The 27,118-nt window shown below is 40.1% G+C and overlaps 1 long non-coding RNA gene across 1 annotated transcript in view; it reads right to left on the bottom strand.

Moving 5' to 3' along the window:
- Window positions 1–308: 308 nt before the first annotated feature.
- Window positions 309–27,118, bottom strand: part of LOC140896222 (uncharacterized) — a 45,976-nt gene continuing 19,166 nt past the window's right edge. The window contains exon 3 of the long non-coding RNA XR_012154469.1: window positions 309–509. This is a non-coding gene — a long non-coding RNA (uncharacterized lncRNA). The remainder of the gene's footprint in view (window positions 510–27,118) is intronic.

Raw genomic sequence — 27,118 nt, 5'->3', positions numbered from 1 at the left:
ATCTTTGTGGAAGGGCAGTTCTGAATTTCCCTTTCAGAATTCCACCCTGGATCCAAGCCTTTTAAAAATTCCACTTATTCTAGTCTATATTTATTATGTGTTCAGAAAGGTGAGGACATACTCAGTTATATATTTTCCCATTAGGTTATCTGACACATGCCTTTTGGAGGCATTTGGGGTAAATGAATTAGGAACCTACATCATACTGACTTTCTGTGAGACTTGGGGGCTCCTATGTGCCTACATCATTTTTGACAATGGTAATTTTGACGCTTTTGAAAATTGTACCCTTGGCACACTAGCTACATAATAAATAGCAATCTAAAATCCAAAAGAAGAATATCCAGACTACTGTACAATGATACAATACAGTGACAGGTAATGCATATACTTAAAGCCATTTTCTGCCCTTGGAAGTGCACACACTCTGCTGAGGATAAAGGGTCTCCATACAATTCATGTGCCAGCAATGCTCCTCTGCCATTTATATTGGTCAAACTGGACAGTCTCTACGTAAAAGAATAAATGGACACAAATCAGATGTCAAGAATTATAACATTCATAAACCAGTCAGAGAACACTTCAATCTCTCTGGTCACGCAATCACAGACATGAAGGTTGCTATCTTAAAACAAAAAAACTTCAAATCCAGACTCCAGCGAGAAACTGCTGAATTGGAATTCATTTGCAAATTGGATACTATTAATTTAGGCTTAAATAGAGACTGGGAGTGGCTAAGTCATTATGCAAGGTAGCCTATTTCCCCTTGTTTTTTCCTACCCCCCCCCCCCCCCCGATGTTCTGGTTAAACTTGGATTTAAACTTGGAGAGTGGTCAGTTTGGATGAGCTATTACCAGCAGGAGAGTGAGTTTGTGTGTGTATGGGGGTGGGGGTGGGGTGAGAAAACCTGGATTTGTGCTGGAAATGGCCCACCTTGATTATCATGCACATTGTAGGGAGAGTGGTCACTTTGGATAAGTTATTACCAGCAGGAGAGTGAGTTTGTGTGTGTGGTTTTTGGAGGGGGGTGAGGGAGTGAGAGAACCTGGATTTGTGCAGGAAATGGCCCACCTTGATTATCATACACATTGTGAAGAGAGTTGTCACTTTCGATGGGCTATTACCAGCAGGAGAGTGAGTTTGTGTGGGGGGGGGGGGCGGAGGGTGAGAAAACCTGGATTTGTGCTGGAAATGGCCCAACTTGATGATCACTTTAGATAAACTATTACCAGCAGGAGAGTGGGGTGTGAGGAGGTATTGTTTCATGGTCTCTGTGTGTATATAATGTCTTCTGCAGTTTCCACGGTATGCACCTGATGAAGTGAGCTGTAGCTCACGAAAGCTCATGCTCAAATAAATTGGTTAGTCTCTAAGGTGCCACAAGTACTCCTTTTCTTTTTGCGAATACAGACTAACACGGCTGTTACTCTGAAACACTAACATGGAATCTTAACGATAAGTGCTGTAAATTCTATGTCTAGGCAATGCCCATAACCTCAGAAACTTCATTGTTTATTTTCCAACACATATGCTTCAAGGTTTATTTTTGGTATATACAACTTGAATTAATATTGGCTTAGTCTAATTAAAGGACCAGCTGCTGAACCTCCCAACAAAGCATTTGAGAAGAGGGAGTCAGATTTCCTCGCTGTCTTACAATATAATCAAGGCTTTTAGAATGCTCACCTCTTAATATATTCTCAGGTAAGTGCAAAACATAGCTCATCCTTAACTATGGTGGTGTCTCCATCATGCTAAAGCCCATTTCCCGGCAAGCAAGTCTGATGGCATTTTAACCTTCTTTTTGCTTATTTTAAGAATCCTTTAAGTAGCTTAGAGGATTAAGACCTGGTCCTTCAGGGTATGTCTATTCCGTTGCTGAGAGTAAGGGTATGTCTACACTAGAAACACCACAGTGGTGCAGCTGCAGTGTCACTGAAGCACAGACACTTACTACAGCAACAGAAGGGCTTCTTCCAGCGCTATAGTAAATCCACCTCTTCAAGAGGCAGTCAGAGGAATTCTTCCGTCGACCTACTGATGTCTACACTTAAGTTGACTTAACGAGTCTCTCGGAGGGTGGAGGATGGGGTGAATTTTTTACACCATGAGCAATCTAGCTAGGCTGACCCCAGTTTTAGGGTCCCTGAGTCTTGCAGCCTAGTTTGGAAGACTTGTCAAATATAGCGTGCTAAAAATAGCAACGTGACTGTTCCAGCTTGGACTGGTATTCAGTCTCTGAAGACCAGGGAGGAGAAAGGGCTTCAGAGCCTGAGCCTGAACATCAAAGCAAGGGCTCTCCAGCTATTTTTAGCATGCTAGCTCAAGCCTTGCTAGCACGAGTCTGTTGACCTACGCTGCAAGACTCTCTCCCAGCAGGTGTGTGACATACCCCCAATGTTCTTTAAGTTAAAGTTAAACAAGTATCTAAGTGGTAACTCAGATGTGCACACTCTTCAAGGAACTGCACATTGGCTATCTGAAACCAGCACTGGGGTAGAGCCAGGAAGGCATTGTGGTCTAGTGGTTAGACAAGGAAACTCTTGGGGTGAAACTCTTGCCCCATTGACTTTAGTTTCTATTCTGATCTTTCTCACAGACTTGGGCACTAAACCTCTTTGTGCCTGAGTTTACCCATCTATAAAAATGAAGCTCAACTAATGCTGCAAGGCTGAATTAATTCTTTATAAAATACTTCAGGCGATGCTAATGGAAAAGCATTATATGTATTAAGTCACAATTACTGATTTGAACTGTATATTCAATATACTTGCAAGATAAAGCACGTTCCTACTCTGTCCCTCTTATCCACAGACTTACTCCCTTCTGTTTTCAGCCCAAGTTCATAGAAATAGTTCATAGGTAAATTTGCCCACTCTCAGTTACTGCCTCCTTCCAGGCTCCCTGCTGGTCCTTTGCACTGATTTGATTTAACTGCAACAGAGCATGACTGGACCAGATCCATAAGAGATGATGTCACATCTGCCCGAATGAATAAGGTGATAAACTCAGCATGGTACTGTAAGATGAGCTGAATGGGTCAACAGATGGGTACCACCACCGTGTTCTCCCATGGCTATCTGGGATGGAGCCCCACAATTCAGCTCTTTGGGAAAAAGCTCTTTGCAGTCAACTCAGATTAATTTCACGTTCTTGTTTGGCATATATGTTAATATCCTTTATGAGACCTTAACCTGGAAAGTCTGTTGACTCTTGAAGATCTAATACATGTCATATGTCTTTAATGAATGACTGCCAGGGCTGTTTCTTTCACCTTATTTATCTCCTACTCATGACATAAATGTATCAATAGACACTCTCCCATTTATTATGCGTGTTGTGCCTCCACACTGCGTCACTTTATCTCCACATTATTAATGGCGTACCTCTATTTTAAAATGGCTTATTGCTTAATACTTTAATACACTGGTCACTTCTTTGTCCTTTTCGCCAGCCCATTTTTTATCTTCAGTCAATGAAAAATGCTGGTCACTAAAAAAACAATGATCATAACGCTATTTATTTTGGAAGGTACACAACACACAATGTGCATATCTGGCCATTTTAAGAATATGGCTTTTGTAGGGAGGCAGCATGTTGAGTGGTTATAGCTTGGGACTAGGCATCAGGAAAGCTGAGCTCTATTCCTGACTTTGCTACTGCCTTGCTCTGTGACTTTGAACACATTTTTAAAAGTGGTCTCTAATTTCGGGTTTCTCAGTGTTTGCCTCTGGTGCTCTGTGTGAAGCAGGAAGTCAAGCTGGTCCCTACCCACCCAGAAGAGGTGGCACTGGCCCACTGGGGGCCCTAACCAGGATCATTTTTTGCTTCCCCTCTCTCCACACACAACAGATAATAAAAAGTGAATAAGAGCGCACCTTGAGCTGCTTGCGGCCCTAAACAATTGCTTAGGCTGCTTATGCCTACTGCTGGCTCTGCCACCCAGAGACCCTTATGGAATGTATGGTAATGGTCCTACATGGCTCCCGTGAAGACTCAAGGGAAGGAGTATCAAGCTCTGCAGAGTGGGGTGGATGGTTAAGACAATGTTTAACCAGAAGCCAGCAAAATTTCTAGTGCCCAGGTTAAGGGTATGGGTGAATGTTTGAAAATCTTAGCTGGGTTGGCTTGACTCAAGCCTACTTTGATATTTGTCAGATTCTGGGTTCTGGCTCTTCACATAGGTCTTCAGATTTTTAGGGGACAAAATGCTTAAAGAAACTGCTCCAAACAAGCCCACACAAACAGGGATGGTAAACAGCATTTGGTAGATGATCTCCATGAGGAGACAGGAGCACCTAGGGCTATGTAAATATTGAGGCCAAATATGACCTGGACTGACAAAAAAATGGGTTTTTTTTGGTATCGTTTTTGCATTATTACATATTCTCAAAGAATGATGGTCTAAAAACATAATTGGGCCTCCTTTGTGTACTGGATTGAGGCTCTTGAGACTGGACTGAGGATACTGGCTTAATCTACACTGTCAATGCTGAAAAAGAATGAAGGAGCTGGACCTGCTTCCTGAAACTAGCCCCCGTTCTCTATTTCCTTTATCTTCCCCACACAGGTTGGGCTTTAGCATGCCTTACTAGAAGAATCATATTGAGAAAAGCGGGGGGGGGGTGACATGTAATTATGGCATGAGAAACATACAAAGCTGTGGATATGTTCAAACTTCTCAGGGGAGTGCGACCAACCAACCAAGCTTTTGGCTAAGTACAAACAACTTCAGGTCAGTAGACATTCTAGTTCCTTTCAAGTGCTGCTGAGGTTTGGACTTCAGAGCCACTGGATTAATATTTAATTGTTAACAAGTGACTTTCTGCAGGTAATGAGGTGGACTCCAGCCATAAAGCAACTGTTTTTCTGAAAAAATGGCCTTTGCTAGGAGAGAAAAATTCAGAAGGCCACTGAGTCCTGTTTTCCCATTAGGCCTTGCCTTACATTCTACTTGTTACTGTTACTAAAAAGAGGACTGAGCCAGCTGGTATAAATTGACATACTTCTTTTTCTTTAATGAATTATGCCAATTTACATTAGCTGAGGATACGTCCCAAATACTTATGATTAATCATAAGCAACATCACCTTATCAGTGGGGTAAGTTGAGCATAAAAGCTTTTTATATCTGACCATAAATATCTGGTCCCTTCTCTAGATCCCTTTCTTACTTCCTATGATTGGCCCTAGGTCCTGGTAATACCATTTAATACTGACACAGTCAGTTAGAGATGGATGAAAAATATGGATATTGTCTAGGTCATTCGTTCTCAAATGAGGGGTTTTGACCCAGTTACACAGGGGTCACAAGCCCTGACCCTGGCACAAGGCTGCGAGCCACAAGCCCCAACTCATGCCGGGCTGCGAGCCCCGATCCCAAAAGTGGTGCATGGCTGTGAGCTCTGACACCCACGTGGGGCTGCGGGGCTGTGAGCTCCGACCCCAACTATGGCCAGGAGCAGGGCTGCGAGCCACGAGTCTCAAGCCCTGTGCTGGACTGCAACCGCAAGCCCTGACCCCAACCCCCCTGTGGAGCTGCGAGCGTTGACCCCGCACCTGCGTGTGGGGCTGCAGGGCTGTGAGTCCCAACCCTGGCCAGGAGAGGGACTGTGAGCCCCAACTCTGACCCCCATGTGGGGCTGAGGCCCCAACTCCGAGCCCCCATGGGGCTGCGAGCCCAGACCCCAACCCTGGCCAGGAGCAGGGCTGCAAGCTCCGGCCAGGCACGGGGCTGTGAGCCCCAACTCCAACCCCCCATGGGGCTGCGAGCCCAGACCCCAACCCTGGCCAGGAGCGGGGCTGTGAGCCCTGAGCTAGGGCATCCAGGACTCTGTGAGCCCTGACCCCTGTACTGGGGTTGTCAGGTGGAGCCCAGTCAAGTAGAGGATTATCAGCCAGGAGATCCGTCAGGCACAAGGTTGTTAACCCCCAGCCCTGCCACACATAGGGTTGTCAGCCCTGAGCCCCGCCACCCACTGTGAGCCTGGCCAGGCGCTTGGTTGTGAGCACCCATCACCACCATGTGCAGCCCTCAGAGCCCCAAGCTCCTCCAGCCCAGCTCCACCCTAAACTCCACTCCACCTCCAGCCCTACTCCACCTCCAAAGAAAGGGCGCCAAATAGATGTTTGCCCAGGGCGCCATTTTTCCTATGGCTGGCCCTGGGACTGAGACAACATCAGAGGGCATGATTCTTTAGCAGCTGAACAAGTACTTTATTAATTAACAGTCAGACACACAAGCGCAAACTTTCTCCTGAAAATAATGGCCACCTGTACTGCTAAAACCACTAAAAAACGAAAGTATCTTGAGTCTTACAGTAAACTGCATTTCCCCAGTATCATCACCTCTGGGATTGAAAAACCACAATGCATCATTGTCTGTGAAGACTTGTCTGCTGAATCAATGACACCATGCAAACGGTGGCAACATCTTAAAACTAGACATCCTGAGCATAAAAATCATAGCATCATAGAATATGAGGGTTGGAAGGGACCTCAGGAGGTCATCTAGTCCAACCTCCTGCTCTAAGCAGGACCAATCCCCAATTTTTTCCCCAGATCCCTAAATGGCCCCCTCAAGGTTTAAACTCACAACCCTGGGTTTAGCAGGCCAACGCTCAAACCACTGAGCCAGGTGGGGCAGCCCTACTTCCCCTTAAAGGGGCCAAGGATGACAGTTCCCTCACCTCACAAGAACGATTCAATGTTTTAAAAAATGATTTTTTTTGGTTGTTTGTTTTGCAAAAGGGAAACCTAAGCTATCTGTCAAAAATAGGAAAAAAAAACATTCCCAATTCACAGCCCTCCAAAAACAGGACACCGCGTTGTGCCACCCTACATGCAACATACGGTATTGGTTATCCTCTCCCTTTCTCCACTCCGTTTTCATGATTTCTCTGTATTCGTTTATCACTCTGCTCAATTTTCACCCTATTTTTTCTTTTCTCTTTACTCCTTGGTAACAATCTTTCCTACTTGGAATGTATCAAATTACACTTTCAAACTCATGATGCTGGTGTGTGTTAGGTTCATCTTTAGCATCAGTGGTTCTTAGTGGGCCCTGCTCCTCTCGTGTGTCTGTAACCCATTGGTGAGTATTACAGATCCTCCTCTGTGCCACTTATTTGACAGCCACTATCTTGGTCCACAAAAACAGGGACAGAAATAGGGACTTGCAGAGCTAAAAGCCTGAACCCTTAATATTTCTACTGTATTTTCTAAAACTGTTTGCTGTAGAATTCTAAATAGCCAAGGTACAGCTAACATAGTAAACTCTCCTAATATCCTAGCACTGTTATTGTCTAAACGTCGTTAGAAGCCTAATTTGTCTTTTCCCAACAGCTCTGACCTTGTATCACTTGGCTATAGAGGAAAGTCAAAGTGAACTATGAGGTATCCATAACACGGTAAAAAAATAAGCACAGTAATGCCCATTTTTGTTAAAGAGAATTATCACTGCTCCCCAACGCTACCACTACGTAACTTTTTCAAGACAATATCAGACATGCTGGGTAAACAGTAGGATGTTCTCTGTGGATGACTGGTAATAAACTAAACGACAGAATTTAAGACAACTAAATGTGCTGAATCTTATGCTCAAGCTTGGTAGTTGAAGAGGACTCCCCATACCTTTGTCCAAATTCTCCTTTAACTAGCTAAACTTCAGAGTATATAGGGTATCTGCTCTGAGCATTCACAAACCAATGAGAAGACTTGTGTCGCAGAATACTGTACCCCATTTGACCTGAGTGGTTAAGCAATATTCAGGGTCTTGTGGGTTGTTTCCGTTAGGAGAGGAAATTGATGATGGAGTCAGGTATTTCTTTGATACAATCCTATTGATTTACAATGAATGTACATAAAGTCCTGTTCCTCTGAACACAGTAGGAATTAAACAGCAGGAGACAGTTTCTTTGCTTTCAGTTTCAAGCCTGTTTCAGCCAGCACTCTACCCAAAAGCGTGCTCTCTAGACTTTTTCTCAGGGTCATGCTCCCAATGCTTGTTTTGGCTATACGCAAGTATGATTCTCAGAACAAACTCTTTGCACACCAGATGAATCGAGCGTGGTTGATTTGCTCCAGCCTCATAACTCTGGCTGCAACCATCCTGAGGTCATAAAATAGTTACACTGATGGCTTCAGCAGGCAGTCCCATCTAGACTAGTCCCATCTAACCTGAGAAGGGAGACTGTTGTGATGCAGAAGGGAGGCCTTAAACTTCATGATGGGTGAAAGAAAGGAGAGTTTTCCAAACGGCATTTTGAAGAAATCTCAGAAAGTGGTATGTCACTCCAGTGATGTGGAATTTGATATGGAATGCTCAACCTAATGTTGCATGTACTATGCACATGATACTGCAGATACAGAGACTACACGTCTCTTCAATTTACAAAACGATGAGATTTTCATACTGAGCCTTGATTGTCCCAGGGTCATGAACTTCCATATAATAGACACAGGGATTGTTTGGAAACTGAAAACAACACAGATTATCACAACGACGACAACACTAGTGCTGAAAAGATTTCCCTACTTTGAATGTAGACCTGAGTGACTCCAGTAGGTGGGGGCCTCCTGGCTGGGAGCCTCTCTGGGCACGGACAGATGGCAGACAAAATGCAACTCCAAGGTCTGAATGCAAGAGTGACACAAAAATCACCACCTGTCTATCCACATATTGATTAAATCATATTAACCTTTGAATGATCAATACCAGTGTCTATTTTTTGGGCTGTCTGAGCCTGCATCTTTGCAGGCCACCTTTCAAACACAAACATAAAAATCACCATAATTAGAGGAAACGCTATAAGTTCATTTCCGTGAAGGGGAAAAAAAAAAGAGTTTAAAGACTAGATGTTTAGACAGCCCTGCAAGCCCCCTTGTGACCTTACTCTGATATTTAACAAAACATTAATCTTCTTGCCAGCAATTATAAAGAATACAGTGATGTAGCTGGGGCTCAGTGAGTGAGTAATAGTAATTCCATTGTTCTCTTTTATTTATGCCTTGGCTGTACCAGGCAGATGAGGTAAGTTGGGGCTTTTTATATGTTATTATTCTGAACTGGCAATCCATAAAGGCTGATTACACAAATATCTGTCTGTTTCTGAAGCACTGTTTCACACCTCCTTCCAGCTCACGCTCAAAGCGTTTCAACATTATATTATGAAATCATGAAATACCCCCTCTCTTCGTTTGCATATGAATTATAGTCTTTTTTTTAAATACTGGTGTACAACAGTGACAGTGCCTTCTGAACGGAGGAACAAAACAAGGTGTTATATATTACTTCTTGAAGGCAGGGACTTGCTGAATAATTTGGTTTGCTGGAGCACAGTAAAACCTCTCTTTTGAATTCAAAAGCTCTGAGAGCTCAAAAGCTCTGAGAATTCAAAAGCTCTGAGAGTCTCTCTCTGGCAACCACAGGCCAGTGATTTTGTTTCAGTTTGAAAAAATAACAGGACCCACTGTTAAAGCATCAAGTTGAGAAAAATATGTTTCATGTAGCCATATTTATAACTAACATAAATGATCTTCCCTCTGCTTCTCCAGACTACAGCACTTGTGTATGCTAAGAACAGAGAGTCCTCATGTAAACAAAGAGTAATTTAAATAGTGTCACTCTCTATTTATTGACATAGTTCCTTGCATCCCAGAAGGTTCCACATTGTTTACAGATATGTGCCATAAAGAGCCACTGAAAAAACAGCCACGGGGCAGAGTGTGGCAGGACCCAACAAACTGTGAGCAGAAATTCTGGTCCAGGCATGAGGATAAACACTCACCTCTTATGCCACTGAATCAATCTCTCTCTCTCTCTCACACACACACACACACAGTTTATAAGGACTCATTTCACCAACATGCTAAACTGCATGGTACTCATTTTGTCTACCTCAGAAAAATGAAGAGCTAAGATGCTGAGATGTGAACCTCTGGTTCCAGGAATCATATATTTCAAAGTTTCAAACATGTGAGATTTGAGCTTACTTCTGTGGAAGTTAAAGGCAAAATTCCCACTGAATTCCAGCAGATAGTAAGTTACATTTGCTTGTAGGACATTTCTTATTATCATACAGCTAATCAATCAGAGATCAGTATTTACTTTTTTACCTGATCCTGAGCATATTTCCATGTTTTCCTTTGAAGTGGCTTCATTAATAACCCATTGAGGTACTACATTATGTTTAAGGTTTTTTTTTAAATTGCTTTACAAGATAGACAGACAGACACATGCACACACAGTAAACAATTTCAAAGCTACAATAAAGAAAGTTGTGTTTGGCTTTAAAATCTGTGAATCTTGACTATACATGCTGCTGTCATTTAAACCGCTGGTACCACTGTAAGAGCGAGCAGAATTTGGCCAATAAATATTGACCTGCTTTATTTATAAGGCTCTTCTCTTCCCTAATTCACTATTTGGATTGGTAGAAACAGATTTGGACCATCTCTTTGAATCTGATAATGTTCCAGAATCTAGATTTAGAGTGGGAGAGTAAAATGAGATTGTCTCCGTGCTTCATTACATAACTAAAGAGTGATGGACCCAAGACAAGCTCTGACCTGGGGACTTTTGTATGGGCATGAAGAGCAGGGGTACACAGACAAGCCAGCAGTCTGATTTATAATATTTTCTCTTTTAAAGATGATATTTTTATATTAATGGAGGTGTAAGTCGTAAGTAGGTGGCAAAATAAATGACTACAATAATTATTCTCTTTGTAAATAAACTACAACTTTTGTTTCCGGCATAGAGTAAAGATCAGATTCTCCCCTTGAATAGTCCCTTTCTCCTGGGATAGCCCTGTTGACTACTATGGGATTAGTGGAATAAGATACTATTCAACAGAGTCAGGATGTCAGAATCTGGCTCTGAGTTAGTATGGCTACAGTCTGACAATGCCGCCACTACACAGAATTGTGGCTGTGAAATCTCAAAATCCTTCACCCAGCAAGCTAGAATTTTCCTGGTGACCTATGTATGTGTGAAACTAGACATGTTTCTCAACTCCCCCTAAAATTTGAGACCAGTCTCAAAGTCTTCATGAAATCATACAGCTTATTGCATAGCCCACCAAATCAGGAAGAGGAGGTGGATGAGGCATTTCTAGAAAAAATAGCAGAAATAGCCAAAACACAAGACCTGGTCGTAATGGGGGACTTTAACTACCTGGACATTTGTTGGAAAAGTACTATGGAAAAACACAAAATTTCCAGTGAGTTCTTGGAACGTATTGGAGACAGTTTTCTGTTTCAGAAAGTGGAGGAAGAAACCAGGACAACAGCCATTTTAGAATTGATTCTGACAAACTGGGAGGAATTGGTTGTGAATCTGAAGGTGAAAGGCAATTTGGGTGAAATGACAATGAAATGATAGCGAATCAGAAAGGAATCCTACAAAAAGTGAAAACATGGACGAATTGCTAAGGAGGAGTACAAAAGAATAGCACAAGCATGTCCAGACAAAATCAGAGAAGCTAAGACACAAAATGAGTTACACTTAGCAAGGGACATAAAAGGCAATAAAGAGAGGTTATTTACATACATGAGAAGCAAGAGAAAGATAAATGAAAGTGTAGGTCCTCTACTTCGCAAGGAAGTAATGGGCTTAATCTACAGCAAAGGAGATTTAGGTTAGATATTAGAAAAAACTTTCTAACTATAAGTGCAGTTAAGTTATTGAATAAGCTTCCAAAGGAGGTTGCAGAATCTCTCCTACTGGAGGTTTTTAAGGACAGGTTGGACAAACACCTGTCTGGGATGGTCTAAATTTACTTGATCCTTCCTCCCACAAGAGGATGGACTTGACTTCTTGAGGTTCCTTCCTGCCCTATATTTCTATGTTCATTGGTAATATAAGCATTTCATCTGCTTTTCCTAAAAATACAACTGGTTTATATTTCTCATTAACATAATCATTGAATTTTCTATTCCAGAGTGTTTTAAAGCATGATCACAGTACAGCATGACCTCACATGAAGTATCAACAAATAAAATCTTCCATGTTGATACATTATTACAGAAATCTCCTGAAATCAGATCCAAAGAATCTAATGTTATTCCTTACATTCTTTGCATAGGGTTAAAAAAGTAGCACAACAGAAGGGGAGAGATACATTTTGAAAAATGTCAAACTTGAGCTTTAGAAAAGATTCCGTCTCTAGGGCTTGATGATATTCACAAATGCACAAGCCGCAGCATCTCTGTGCATCTTGTAAAATCAGCAGCTCCACAAGCATGAGAGACAAACTTACAAAGGCAAGAATTCAGAGCTGAGGCTTAAGCCCTGTTCATAATTTGTTGCATTGTTACAGCACATATGAGATATGTAAGACCCCACACTGTTCGGAAACCCCTGACATGTCTCGGCACAATGGGGGTGAGTAAAGGACTGAATTGTAGCCACAGTCCTTCAGTTCTCTGGCTTGTTAAGTTTTAAATAAGACACTTAGTGTTATCTGAAAGAGTTTTTGTGCTAATGGAAAAGGAAGAAAAAAGGAAATAAAATAGCATTTTAGAAAATTAAATGTAATCCTATCTTCAAGGTGTGTGAGACTTCCCATTTTATGCCACTACATTTGCTGTGGGCCATCGTGCAAATAAACAAACACATAATTGAATAATTCTAGCAACTCATTTTATCTTGTACAGTTCTCCTGAAATAATTTACACAGTAACATAAAAACATAACAGAAGGGGCAATTACGGCCTACCGAGAAAGAGGTTTTTAAATTTGAGTAAATATACATTTTATGGAATAGATGGTTGTTTTGGTCACCCTGGAATATCAAACACAAATTAAACTACATTTATAGATGTTTATCTTGTAAAACACTTGTCCAACTTTTCAATTATTACATTAATAACGGGCATTAAATGGTCTGATGTGATACAAGACTGTATATGGCAGATACTGCTTGAGATGTGATTGAATAAAGTACATGACCACAAAAGCTCCTCTTTGAACAACTGCAATCTATCACACCAACATGCAGATCTGTCATACAAAGTCTGGGACATCTGCTCATGTAACACAGCTATCAAATTGGATTTATTTGTCAATCACAGGGTCTGAGGAAAGAGCTGGGAATCAGCTCTCTTTTGTCACTGTCTTGTTGTATTGCCTTGACATGTCACATAGCCTCTCTGTGCCTCAGTTTACCTGTCTATAAAATAGGTAAAATAACGCTTGTCTGCTTAACTCACAGAAATGGTGTTATGATTAAATAGGAGAATTTGAAAAACACTTTGGGATACTTGGAATGAAAAGTATTACATTAATGTAAAATATTATTAGTGTTATTAGTTACAGTATTATGATAATAATTTAAAATGCTGTGTTATGCCACTGGACCATGCAATCTAGTATTCTATGACTAGCTTTGGGCAGTAACTGATGCTTCAGAGGAGAGTGAAAGCCGAAAAAACACATCTAGACAGTTATGTAGATTGGAGACCAGTGAGAGCTGAGAGTATTCATTCGTTTGAAAAATCTGACCCTCTGTATCTATAGCCTCTCAAAAATTGGCACACTCAAAATTACAGGCCATTTTTGAAACTTCACATCCTAATGTATTGTGGAGGTGAGAGCTCCTGACTTGAGGAAATCCTATAGCATGTAGAAAGTAGATTTCTTGGGTTTTTAGACAAGGAAGTCATGCTTCATTCTTTTGGACACTTCTGATGCTTCAGTATGGATGGGGAATTGGGAGGGAGTAGGTAACCTGGTGTAGAGTCAAGCATAAGGAAGGTGAGTCACCAAATCCTGGCTGGGAAAAGATCAAGAAAACAAAGATATACAAATAATGCATTTTTTCGGTTTGATGGTTGAACGGATTTTTTTTTAAAATTTTGTTAATTTTTTGGGCAAAATTAGTATTTTAAATAATTTAAAAATGAAATGAAAGTAAAATTCAAAAAGAAACATCCTTTTGTATAGAAAACCAAAATATTTAATTTAGAAAATGTCAAAGTTAAACATAAAAAGAAAAGGAGTACTTGTGGCACCTTAGAGACTAACCAATTTATTTGAGCATGAGCTTTCGTGAGCTACAGCTCACTTCATCGGATGCATGCCGTGGAAGTGAGCTGTAGCTCACGAAAGCTCATGCTCAAATAAATTGGTTAGTCTCTAAGGTGCCACAAGTACTCCTTTTCTTTTTGCGAATACAGACTAACACGGCTGTTACTCTGAAAGTTAAACATTTCAACTTTTTTGTAGGTGGGTTGTATGTGTATGTGGGGAGGACTGAAGTAATTTGGCAAATTTGACACAAATTCACAAAATGTTTCAGGCAACCCGAATGTGTATTTTTGACAAAAAAGAGGTTTTGTCAGAAAGAGAGCTCTAAAGGAAACAAGTCCAAATGTTACCGGTCCTGTCCAGAGGGCCAGTATATCTTAACTTCCGTGTATAAATTTTCTGAAGAGCTTTGTCTTTGTGTTTTCTCTGGTTTGACTCTATTTTCAGCTGGATATTTGCTACCTTTCACTAAAATGGATAAGGCAGAAATGTTATTTTTTGGGTGTGATTTGACTTTCTACACTTGAGAATCTGTACTATGAGGAACTCGGCTTGAATCACACTTGTGGCTCCTATATGTAATTTGGGTGTAACCTTTGACTTCAGTTTCTTGTTTCATTCACATATTGATTCTGCTGTTTCAACTTGTCGATTTCACTTAATGAACATTTCCAAAATCTGTGCTTACTGCTGCAAGTATAAGTCTTGGTTCTTTATCAGATTGATTATTATAATGGGCTACTTGCTGGTCTTCCTACATCTACTGTCTTTAAATTGCAGTTTTTGCAGAATCAGGAAGCTCATCTGATTTTCTTTATTCCCCAACCCCCATACCACCACTTTTCTCAATTTCTTTTCATCACTCAGGTGTTTACATTTGTCATACTTTTATCTATTCAATTTATAGTTTTCACCTTGACATTTAGTGTATAAAGCCATTTTGCAACACCACCCTTAAGATCCAGAATAAAATTTTCAGAAGTATCTATATGATTTAGCTGTCTAAGCCTCATTTTCAGAAGTGACTTAGGCACTTAGGAGTCCAAATCTCAGTGAAACACAATGCAACTAAAATTCCCAAGTCACTTTGAATAATGGAACTTAGGCTCCCAAGTTCCCATGGCTTTCAATGAGACTTAAGGTACAATTTTTAAAATGCCCACATCAATTTTGAAAATGGGACATAGGCACTTTTGAAAATATACCCTTGATCAATTCCCAATTTGAGCTCACTTTCTGATTTGCAGTTGGTACTCTCACATTTACAATTCTTTAAATCTGAATACTCAGCCATTGCTTGCATTTTTCCACAATGGAGGACTTCTCTTATGAACAGGAGACGTTCAGTATGGTTGATTCATAAAGGGAATTAAATTAAAGGTTACAATTCCTAGTTAACGGTTCTGCTTCTTAACTTATTTTTTGTGAGCCATATGCAACATATGACCACCCCTTAATAAAGTAAACCATGGAGACAATGTCAGTGGAAAACAGATTATATCCTATCAGTCAAACAACACTTTAACAGGAAAAAAGAAATCACATTTAGTGCTTAGATCTTATATGCTTTCTTCCCATTCCATTTTGAGCTGTGCTGAATACAGGGTTGAATTAGCAGAAACAGACCATCTCCTGAACAATTTCCATGTGGGTCTCTTGGATATTACCCTTATCCTTAACTTCAAAACCTATGGACAGATGGCCTTTTCCATTGACTTAAATAGGTTTTGGACCAGGTCCTTTGTACCCTTTTTTCTTTATTTTTCTAGCTCCTCTCCATGTTCTGCTCTGCAATTTCTCTCCTTTTTAAAGCTCCCTTTTTCATAGATAACCATTATTTTCTTATATATAATTCCTCCTAAGTGCTGTAATATCCCAAATGTTTTTAATTCCATAAACAGTTTCCTGTGATCTTTTCCAGACAACTTCTCTGCATGGTTTCTAGTTTTCTCTGAGGCTATCCTTTTTTCATCCACCTCTTCCTCTCCTCACTTCGCCCCCACCATACAATAGCACTGGCTTCCTTTATCCATAGCTCATTTGTCTGTTTAGCATCTATTTGTCATTCATTGCCCTTGATGTTCTAGCACTCCTCATCTCTTTTCATATTCTCAGCTATGGCCTACTGTGGATACTTACATACTACTATGGAAACACCAACCACTTAGTTTTCAGTTCTTTTTCTTCTAACTGGACATTTGCCTAGTTATCTTCAAAAATCTCCCTCTTCTCCAGGAAGCTTTAATATTATCACCACTCCGGTGTGTACAGATCCATCATAATAAAGTCATGGAAGCTGGCAGAAGAACCCCTATTTTAAGTTTACTGTTTCCTGAGGCTAATCTTTAATTGCAAAAATGTAATAAGACTTTTTTTTCCAGTGGAGCTACTCTATTTTCAGGAACATCCGTTTGCCTGATTTACACATGCAAAAGCCCATTCTGAAACTCAGAGTTTGGCATGTATCAAAAGACATGCCTTCTGTCACTGGTGGGGCAGATAAGGAGGCCCACTGATAATGTCCCACTTAGACTAAAATACTGAACTACACATGCTAACTTAGAGTCAGTGAATATTGAAAAAAAACTAGCAGCGTCCATGGAAAAAATACAGCAGTCTAACAAGGTTAACTATTGGCAGAAAAATTCAACTGAATTGAAGAAGCCAAACTCTGTTCTCAGTGTTACCCACACTACCCTATAAAAACTCGTGTCAGTTTAACTAAGTGCAGAATTTGGCACAATATATTGACATAGTGATGCTACAGTGAGCTTCATCTTGTCATCCTACAATTAACATTTAATATTTGTAACGTGACGGAACCTAGAGCCAATATGTATTGAAGCCCCGTTACGCTAGACACTGTACATTATATAATGAAAAGACAGTCCTGCCCCCAAAGAGTTTATAATCTAGGTATAAGAGAGACAACACCTGGTAGATACAACAAACAGATAGGGAGAACACAAGGTAAAAGTAATTTACATCAGCTGAGGAGCTGGCCAGTAAAATCAAACCTATGTGTAGACATCAAAATAAACAATACTGTTCAGCAATACAGTTACACAAGAAGCATATCATACAATGAAAATAAAGTGAATCTCCCAGTTATAAGCAGCAGTGGTCACAGCACCCCAGCTGCTTTGCCAGTTTTAAATTAGCTTAATAATTATTACAGTGTTGGAGTGGGAATTCATAGTGGTGTAGTAGTTCATTGAGATCTCTATTCTACAATATTATTCAGCTCTGAAGTGTTCACTGGGAATGTATTCATGCTGTTAATGAAATGTATATTTGTATATACAATCTCAGACACCCACATGGTTTTCTAAATAGGATGCACTAATTTTTTTTTTAAAAGTACTGAATAAAAAGCCTAAAGCTGCAATCGGATTAAGTCACAGGATATCAGCATTGAATGTGAGGTCAATTCAACAGGAAGAAATTCATGTCTCTAATGACAAGTTTGATACAAGGAAATGAAAAAAGATCAAAGCTGATAAAAATAAATGTATGTAATGAAACAGTGGTTTGAGAAGTCTGGGAAACTCACTTTATTTTCATTGTATGATATGTTTCTTGTGTAGCGGTACTGCTATTCAGTATTGTTTGTTTGGATGTGTATACGTGGATTTAATTACATTAATTCAATTATTGCCCGGATCCTCAGCTGGTGTAAATCAGCATTCCTTCACTGACTCCAGTGGAATGACATGCTTTCACCGAGGCTGAAGATCTGACCCTCTAGATCTTGCAAATAGAGGGCAGTGGGCTTAACAGAGGTTAAAACTTCAATAGTTTGCTAACAATGCACAGATCTATAACAGTTGTGCAAATGGCTAAAAGTTCTTGCTACAAAGATTTTTAATTAGCATTATAAAATTAATTGCAATTTAATAAAAAATGAAAAAAAAACCAAAAAACCCAGAAGTGGAAAAATGGTAAAAGAATAAAACAGGCAAGAAACGCTCCTGGATTTGGATGCAATTCTAACAGTAATTGAACCAACATCTGAAATGAGTTATATAATTTTAAACATATACCAAAAATTATTTTCTTCCAAGCTTACAGCAAGTATAGAATCACTAGTTGTTGCACAGTTTTTTGCAATTTTCCCCTTAATCTTTAGCTTTAAATAAACAAGAATGTTAATTAAAAATGTTACCTTCGGCAGGTATCTCACCAGACATTCTATGTTAGCCAGGGCTAGACTTAGTCATCAGTTGGATGGGAAACCTTGGAGGAAAATCCTTGCACTATAAGACGACGTAGCGATTCAGGAGATGACACAAAATTTTAAACTAATGGCCCAGTATTCTATTTGGGGGCAATGTAATGTCTGTTGAATGAGACAATCAAACCAAGGTCTTGATCTCTTGTGGTCCACTGACCCTCCTATGGAACTCTTCCTAGAAGTGTTGTTAACCCTGGTATCCTGGCTAGATTTCATTTGAAACCATTGCAGTCTGCCTTCCTTCAATTCTCCTTGTTTCTGTGGGGTAAGTCTAACAGCTGTGCGCTGTTAAATAACAGTGGTGTTTTTCCACAGTAATGGCTGCAATCTGCAATTTCCTCAAAGTTGCTGAAAAGCTTTGAAATTCTTCTGTATGGAAGGCCTTGATTTCTAACAGGATTTCAGCTCAGTCTGCATTTTTGCACTTGCAATTAACTGAGCTTGCAGTTAAATTGTTAAGGCTGCGATTTTCAAGGAACCTAAGAAAATCAAGTGCCCAACTTCAATTGACTTCCAATGGGATTTAGGCACCTAGCTCCCTTAGCCCATTGGACATCCCAGCCTAGATGTTTCAGCGGTACCATTTGAACATGCAGTTAACTGGATCCAAAACTGCAGATGCAAAAACTGGGGCCAATTTAATGTAATGTGATTACACTGGAGAATGAATTCCTCCATTCGTCCACACAGCAGGTATAGGAAAAGCCATGGGGCCTGGTTTGAAACCTGGTGGTGCCTCTAGTACCCTGGCAGGGCAGATTTGTGATCAGTTTTTGTTATTTTGGAAACCGATGGGAAGTTAAGTCTCATTGTTGGCATCACTTTCAATATATTTCATTATGTTACTGGTGAAGTTAACTGTGAATCTTCTGCCTTAACTGTTTAAATGCTGATTTGATATATCACAACATGCAAAATGCAGAGTACATTGTAATTTATCATTGATACCAGTTTTAGAATAAATCACAATAAATGTGTTTTTTGAAGCCTCAAGTGAGTAGGGGTTCACATATGCGTAAAATACACATAATAATAAAGAAAATTATTTCTCACCTCAAAGTTAGACATGGATAGAATTCCTCTTCTAAGTATTGTACACCCTTTTGTCTGAAGTACAATGTGATTGGTACCTGACTGCTTACACTGTTCTTTGCATCTTGTGTAATACTCGATACATCTTAGCTCACTGATGAGGGGAGCTTATCGCTTAACTGAGAACACAGTAGCCATCTAACTTTAAAACCAAACTGGTCAATATTTTTCACCACAAACATTTTTATATGGCATTTTGAGTCACGTCGTATGAGATTTTCTCATCCAAGCGAAAAAAAAAGTTTCATTTTGATTTGAAAGGAAACCAGCTCCATCCCCCTAGCCCAAAACAATTTTTTATCCCTTCTTTAATTTCCCCTTCCCCTCTTTTCTGTGCAATGATTGGGAGAATTGGCTCCTTGCATGGGGGTGGGAGATTCATGGGAAGGGCACTGACACCTTCAGCTGGGCACGAACCGGAATTTCTAGTTTAGGGGAAATGCAGTGATTTCTAAATTTGTTTTCATTCTGAATCACAATGAAATGTTGAATTTTGAAATTTCTCACAAAAATGAAATGATTGAAATAAAAAAAAACATTGGAGGTCAATCAGAATGTTCCATTTCCACAAAAAACATTTTGTTTAGATTTAAAACTTCATATTTTAATAAATTTTGAAAGGAAAAGTTGTTTCAAAACAAAACAAAATCAAAAAAGTTCTATTCAGTTGTTCTGTTCTATTCTACGAAGTTTCATCACAATCAACAAGTTCCCATGTAAAAATATTCTGTTGGGAAATTCTGTTGGACCCTTTTGTCCTGGCCAACAGGCAGGGCTAGTGCAGCAGAGAGTGCATGCTTCGGCCCCTTCAAAGTCTGGTACAGCTCCGGTTCTAGTATGCTGTGTCCCGTATGACCACAGAGCCATTCTGAGACAGCCCAAATGTCTCTGGGTAAATTCATTTCTGTATGGCCCTCTTTCACCCCCATCAACGTTGGCTTTGGCTTGAAAGTCACTACATAGCCTTTCATGTGTGAAACTACAGGTGACACAGGCAGTGACACCTGTAGTTTAGGTTACCTGACACTTTCCATCATAAGACCCTGTTTTCAGTTGTTTGTGACTTTGCCAAGTGTAAACTATTTGAGCTGAAATTTTCCATGCCAGGCGTCTGCCTCAGGCTGAAGTTTTGGAGGGAAGTTTCAGTTAAAATGGTAAAACTATTTGCAAGAATGAGATTAGGGAAAAATACATTTTGTCAAACTAAAAAAAAAAAAAAAATTCTTACAACGGTTTCACTGAGAAGCTCTAGACCTTCCATGCTTTGGGGCAGGGACTTGAAATTATAAGTATTCATGTAATTAAAGTATATCAAAATACATATGCACTGGCAATCTTGATCATGGCATTTCCTAACTTTTGAGTGCTTGACTCTTCACCCTTAGTGTTCTTTTAATGGCATTTTTTTGGCTGGAATACTATAAAAGTTACTGGTGGTTAAATGATTTTAAGCGCATGACAGTTTGTAAGGGGAATCATGTATCTGCTCAAGTTGCTCATACTCACCATTTCTGTACCATTAAGAGGGATTTCAATTGCAGCTAGTTAATTGTAAAGCTTTGCTTGGAGATTGAGTCCTGTATCATTCTATAATTAAACATTTAAAGAAATCTATGAAGTACAATAAGGGAATTCTAAAACTACATTCATTGTGGTTAGAAAGCCTATCATATGCTCAGAAATGTCAAAAGGTTTCCTTTGGGTAGTCATTACTTCCCTTATTTTCATAAATGAGGGAATATTAGGGTTTCACTCCAATTTTTTTGTGCGTACAGTATATTCATATGCATTATGTTAGGCTACAAATTCCCATACAGACTGTAATCTGTACATAATATACTATCCAGAAACATAATAGAATGTACAACAGAGATGTTAGGAATAGAACATTTCCTATATATGATCATAAGATATCTACACTTAACTTAATATTACAAAAACATTTGGATGTGTTAGTTCATATATTTACATTTAAATAAAATCTGGAATGATTCAAGACAAAAATTTTTGCATACATATAAAAGCAAGATTACATTATCTTGGGAGGGACAGTTTTTGGCATTTGTATGGTTGACTACTCATGAACAAACTGCAATGTTCATCTAGTGATCTTTAATTGTATATTAAGTTCAGAAAACAACTGTCACTATCTAGGTTACTACTTCAAATACTACACCCTATCATATTTGTATTGATTAGAACATAATGTGTAGCTAATGAGAATCAATCTGATGTCTACACTGTTGGTACATACCTATTGTGAAAAGTCATACATTACACAGACAGCTCCCCTGCATTTGGTTTACAATGTAGAATTCCCTATACAATTTTCCCTCCCTGCCATTCTGTGTGAGAATTTGATTATAGGTATTGATTTACAGTGTTCAAGGTAAATATAAAAAAACACATTCTGTGTAATGATGCCACAGTGGAATACATATCTGAACATATATCAGTAATATTGCTAACATATTCATCTGTTTGTTTAGTACTTGCATTGCACTTGGTGTTGTGCAATGTCCTAAAATAAAGAAACACCCTGTCTCAACAGCTTAGGACAAAAATGATCAAACATCTGATTCTGCAGATAGGTACACAAACAAATAGCTTTACTTACCCAGTAACCCCATTAACTATTGTGTGTCTGGGAAGTATCTAGGACTTCAATGGATCTACTAGTGCTAGTAAAGTTACACGCATGCAGAGGTGTTTCCAGGACTGGGCTCTTGTTTAAGCAACTATGACAATATTTAGACACAGGGGAAGACACCCTGGCCTAAAAGTCATTGACAAAACTCCCACTGGTTTCAATAAGGCCAGTATCTAATCCCTAAAAATATGCAGCCTCCTTTTTAAAGGCACTAGGTGGCCACAGCTCCTATTTACCTCATTAGGAGATGCAGATACTCAGCATCTCTGAAAACAAGGCCATGCTTTTTCAGATCCATGTGTATGGATTTAAGGTGGCGCACTGTAGGCCCCTAAGTATGAAAGTTTTCCTTAAAGCAGTGTTTCCCAAACTTGGGAACCCGCTCATTCAGGGAAAGCCTCTGGCGGACCCGGCCAGTTTGTTTACCTGTCGCGTCCGCAGGTTCAGCCGATCGCGGCTCCCACTGGCTGCGGTTCGCTGTGCCTGGCCAATGGGGGCTGCGGGAAGCGGCAGCCAGTACATCCCTTGGCCCGCGCCATTTCCCGCAGGTCCCATTGGCTGGGCACAGCGAACTGCAGCCAGTGGGAGCCACGATCGGCTGAACCTGCGGACGCGACAGGTAAACAAACCAGCCGGGCCCGCCCAGGGGCTTTCCCTGAACAAGCGGGGTCCCAAGTTTGGGAAACACTGCCTTAATGCATCGGTGAGCATTGTACTATACTAAGATATTAAAATTATAGTCCTGTCCCAAAAAGTCTATAGCCCAGTGGTTCAGCGGCACAGTACGTAAGTTAAAACCATACGGGCTCAGAGGTAATTTATAGCCATCTTTTAAAAACTACATATGCTCACTTTCTTTTTTTCCAGGTGTAAGTGCGTAGCTTGGTCTTTTGGGCACAGATGCATTTTACACATTTTCTGCTCTCTTTGAAAGTTGTGCGCTCCCCTTGTGTAAGTGGCAAGCCATTTCCGGGATAGAAGCCCAGTTTGTCTATTGAAGAAAAACAATTACACGTAACATAAACGGCAGCCTTTTCACACATATACGGGTCATAAATGAATGCAGAATATTGCCATTAGTTAGGAACTCCAAGAAGCAGACAAAAAAATCTCATTCTAGAAGGCCAGACTCTAACAGGAATATATTTGAGAGAGATCCATGTTGAACTTCAAAGTGTCTGTGCTGTGTGTAATATTTCAAATATGAATGGCCAAGATGGCATTGCTTTTTTTTTTCTGAACCAAAGTTTGAATGTTTCTGGCAATGGTTCTGGGAAGATCATGGCTTTATTAGCTAAAAGCCTCATTCAGAAAATAACCTTATACTAGCTTTAATGGATAAACAGTGATAGAATCCCTTAAGTGACAGTAATTCTTTTAAAGAATCTGTGCTTAGTATGGGGGTTCTACCTGAAGTCCTTGGCAGTACACTCCGCAGTACATGTATTTCATTAATACTTTGCTTATTAAGGATTTGATTCAGCTCCTATAGAAGCTTGTCCATTGATTTCTATGTGAACTGGATCAAGCCCCAAAAGACAAACAAGCTAACAAAGAAAAAAAGGGGGAAGCACATCCGTTTAATACGCTAAATGTGTCCCATTGATTAACAGCTAATCTAAGGGGACAGATGCTGAAACCTATTTTGGGGAGCTACTTTATTCTCCTTGTCTCTGTCAATAAGGGCTTGATCCAGCAAAGGTGCTGAGCATTCTTGCCTAGATCCTCAGGCTCCTGACATTGAAATCAATGGGAGATAGCGACTTAAATGCCTCTGAGGAGCTGGGCCTCTGGTCGTAATACAATAAAGCACATAAAAAGTCTTGAGAAAGAAAGAATGAGGGGGGACCCAATAACAGTCTTCAAAGAGATTAAGGGTTGTTATAAAGAGGACAGGGATGAATTGTTCTCCATGCCCACTGAAGGAAGGACAAGAAGTCATGTAGCTCAATCTGCAGCAAGGGAGATTTAGGTTAGATATTAGGAAAAAACTTTCTAACTATAAGGACATTTAAACACTGGAATAGGCTTCTAAGGGATGCTGGGAATTCACATCACTGGAGGCTTTTAGAACAGGTTGGACAAACACCTGTCAGGGATGGTCTAGGTTTGTCCTGCCTCAGTGCAGGAGGCTGGATTAGATGACCTCTCAAGATCCCTTACAGCCCTACATTTCTATTAATCTGATTCAACATAAACACATGCTTAACTATCACCACACGAACAGCCCCATTGACATCAATGGGACAGCTCACATGCTTATGTACTATTGGATCAGACCCAGAGCACTCAGTCCCGTGCAAAATCAAACCCACAGGGCAGCCCTGACTTGTGTCACGTTTGTGTAGAATGTTGAGATTATAAGAAGATAAGGCTAGTGCTGGTCTGTTACAAACTAGGACAGAAGTGATTTTTTGGCATCTCTTCAAAATGTGCTTGGATTGATGTTATCAGAACAAGTCCGATCATTAAAGCTACCAAGGAAAGTAAGATTTAGCTAAAATGTCCAACTATTTATGAAGGGCTAGATTCTGACATCCTGATTCATGTTGAATACCACTTTATTCCATGAACAGTCCCATTGACTGCGGTGGGGCTGCCCTAGAAGTGAGGTCCTGTGAATAAATCTTTGAATCTGGCCCTAAATCAACTGTTTCAGACCTGAGGGGGAGAGTCTATGCAGCTCCTCCGTGTTGCACATCTTAGAACCCAAAGTCCAGGGGAAGTCAGGGTGAAGGTGGGTTTGCCACCTGTGTACCCTTGCCATCGATGGTTGCTCCAGGGGCTGCTCAGAGGACCCTGGCAAACTCTAAGTTTTGGCAATTTCCCAGGAGCTACCCCACTGGTTGTTGCATTGCCTGGAATCCCCACATTGATGGATGCTTTGGCTTTGCCCCTAACAAACCTCCCCTGTTGCCAGCCTTCTATCCAGCATGCTCCAGGGCTCGCAAAGGAGTTCTCAAAAGGGAGCTCTATGGCTGTCTTTTGTAGTGCCTGAGCCAGAGGAATCCTCCAACAGCCAGAACTAGAGCTTTTAGTGCCACTTGATGCTACTTACACAGTAAAAAAGAGCTGGGGCAGGGGTAACAATCTCGCCCCCAAACTCTGCAAAGGCCTTATAAGTCAGTCTCAACGGGAGACTGTCCAAGAAAGATACATTAATCCCTTTGAGTATGGTTGAATACTTAAACTAAAATACTAAAACTGGTACAGAGTACTAAATAAAAATGAGCAGAACAGACTATTACATACCCGTGGTACTCAAATAGTGTATACCCTAAGGGTATAATATTGGGCTCAACATTAGAGAAAACTGGTTGATCATACAATGCCTATTATTTCTTAATTATATCTATTTTGTGATACGTGTACCCTGCCAGCATTATTTAAAGGAAGTCTGATATTCAGAAATAGGCATTGATTGGAAAAAAAGGGAAAAAACCCCAAAGTTATACACTAAAAGTAAAGTACTGAGTAAAGGAATGGATCACATCATTAATGTAGGATATAGTTTCATGTGAGTGAAAAATATATACAGCAATTTGCATGGTGGCAAAAAAACAATTTGATTCCATACAGAAACCTTTCCTGTCTTAATTTTAATAAATAATATGTCAAACCCTGAGATTCTCTCTTAGGCCTGATTCCATAAGGGCAGATCCCTCTACTCACATGGAGCTCATTGCAGGATCAGGACCTTAGTTATTTCTCAATCCTTACTCAAGTAAGCTTCTTTTGATTTTGATGGGAGTTTGCCAGAATAAAGAGTGAGTTACAACTGAAGAATCTCAGGATTTGACCCAGAGGATTTTTTCCTTTTGTATTGAGCTGTTATTTCATTTCTCTTGCTCTTTATATTTGCTGCTTAACTTCTCTTTTCATGTCATGTTCATAGTTCTGTATAATTTAGTTTTACTAATATTTTACCTGCTGTTATAACTCTTAAGTATTTCATGTATCTTTACTGATCTATGCCTGTACTTGATAAATATGTATAGTTTCTTTAAAAAATCAGAAAAGAGTTAAAATAAAGTCATGCATTATGCTAACAATGGCTGGCTATTTTTTAAATCAGGCCGTTCAAACTGCATGTCCAATATCATGGACTATTTTGCAAGTTACATCATTTTCAATACCTTTGTCATAATAAACATTTAAAATGTTCTATTCCATCCTTTATTTCAATAAATTGTATTAAAGGAATGTGAGGCATTTACTCATTCACTTGGCTCAGAATAAATCACAACGTTTTATAGGGTTACAAACATACTCTTTACATCCAGCTTGTTCAAAACATGGTTTCTTGTAAGCTTATTAGAACTTTATTAGAAGCTTAGCAGATTCCTGCCTCGGTTGTCCTCATCCTCCCTCTCCCATTCCCTTTGATTATCTGTTACACCCACTTGTTGTGTCTTGTCTTAAATTAGATTTTAAGTATTTTGGGGCAGGGACTGCCTCTGACCATGGGCTAGAGTTTGCCTTTAGGGCGGCCCAGCCCTGAACAAGGGACAGTTTGTAATCTGTACTAACCCAGGAGTAAACCTGGAAGGTGTTGTGACTCAGACATACACCTCTGCATCACAATTCCTTTCCTGCTTTCTCCTTGCTCTGGGGTTAGCAATTTGCTCCTGGCCTATTCCAGCAGCAAATTATGCAGTACCCCAGCTGGCTGAGCTGCACTGGTTAGAATGTGGTAGGGGTGCAGCAAAGGCTCTGCCCACTCACCACTCACCTACTCCAAGGAGGTAAGAAATGGACTCGTTGCCCTGCTTACCCCTATGTGCCAAGAACCAAGTGTAAGGGGTGTGGACAGTTCTTACTCCCTCACACTCTATGTTGTGGATGTGTAGTCCACTCACAGTCTAGCCACCTATCACTATTACTCAAGATTTGTATTTTATGTCCTGAAGCATGAGGTCTGTTATTCCCTTGAAACGTTTGTGACTTAATTTCCCAGTTTACTGCAGCTATTGATTTCAAACTTGTATCTATTCACTCCACTTTTTTAATCCTATTAAACTGTCACCATGTTTTCTTGCAGCAGTGAATTCCACAGGTTTGCTAAAAGTTTGAATTTTGCAAATGGTCAGTTTCATTGAGTGTCCCTCTTCCA

This window comes from Lepidochelys kempii, chromosome 12 (assembly GCF_965140265.1).
Source record: "Lepidochelys kempii isolate rLepKem1 chromosome 12, rLepKem1.hap2, whole genome shotgun sequence".
Taxonomy (NCBI): domain Eukaryota; kingdom Metazoa; phylum Chordata; order Testudines; family Cheloniidae; genus Lepidochelys; species Lepidochelys kempii.
This window is presented reverse-complemented; position numbering and strand designations above follow the sequence as displayed.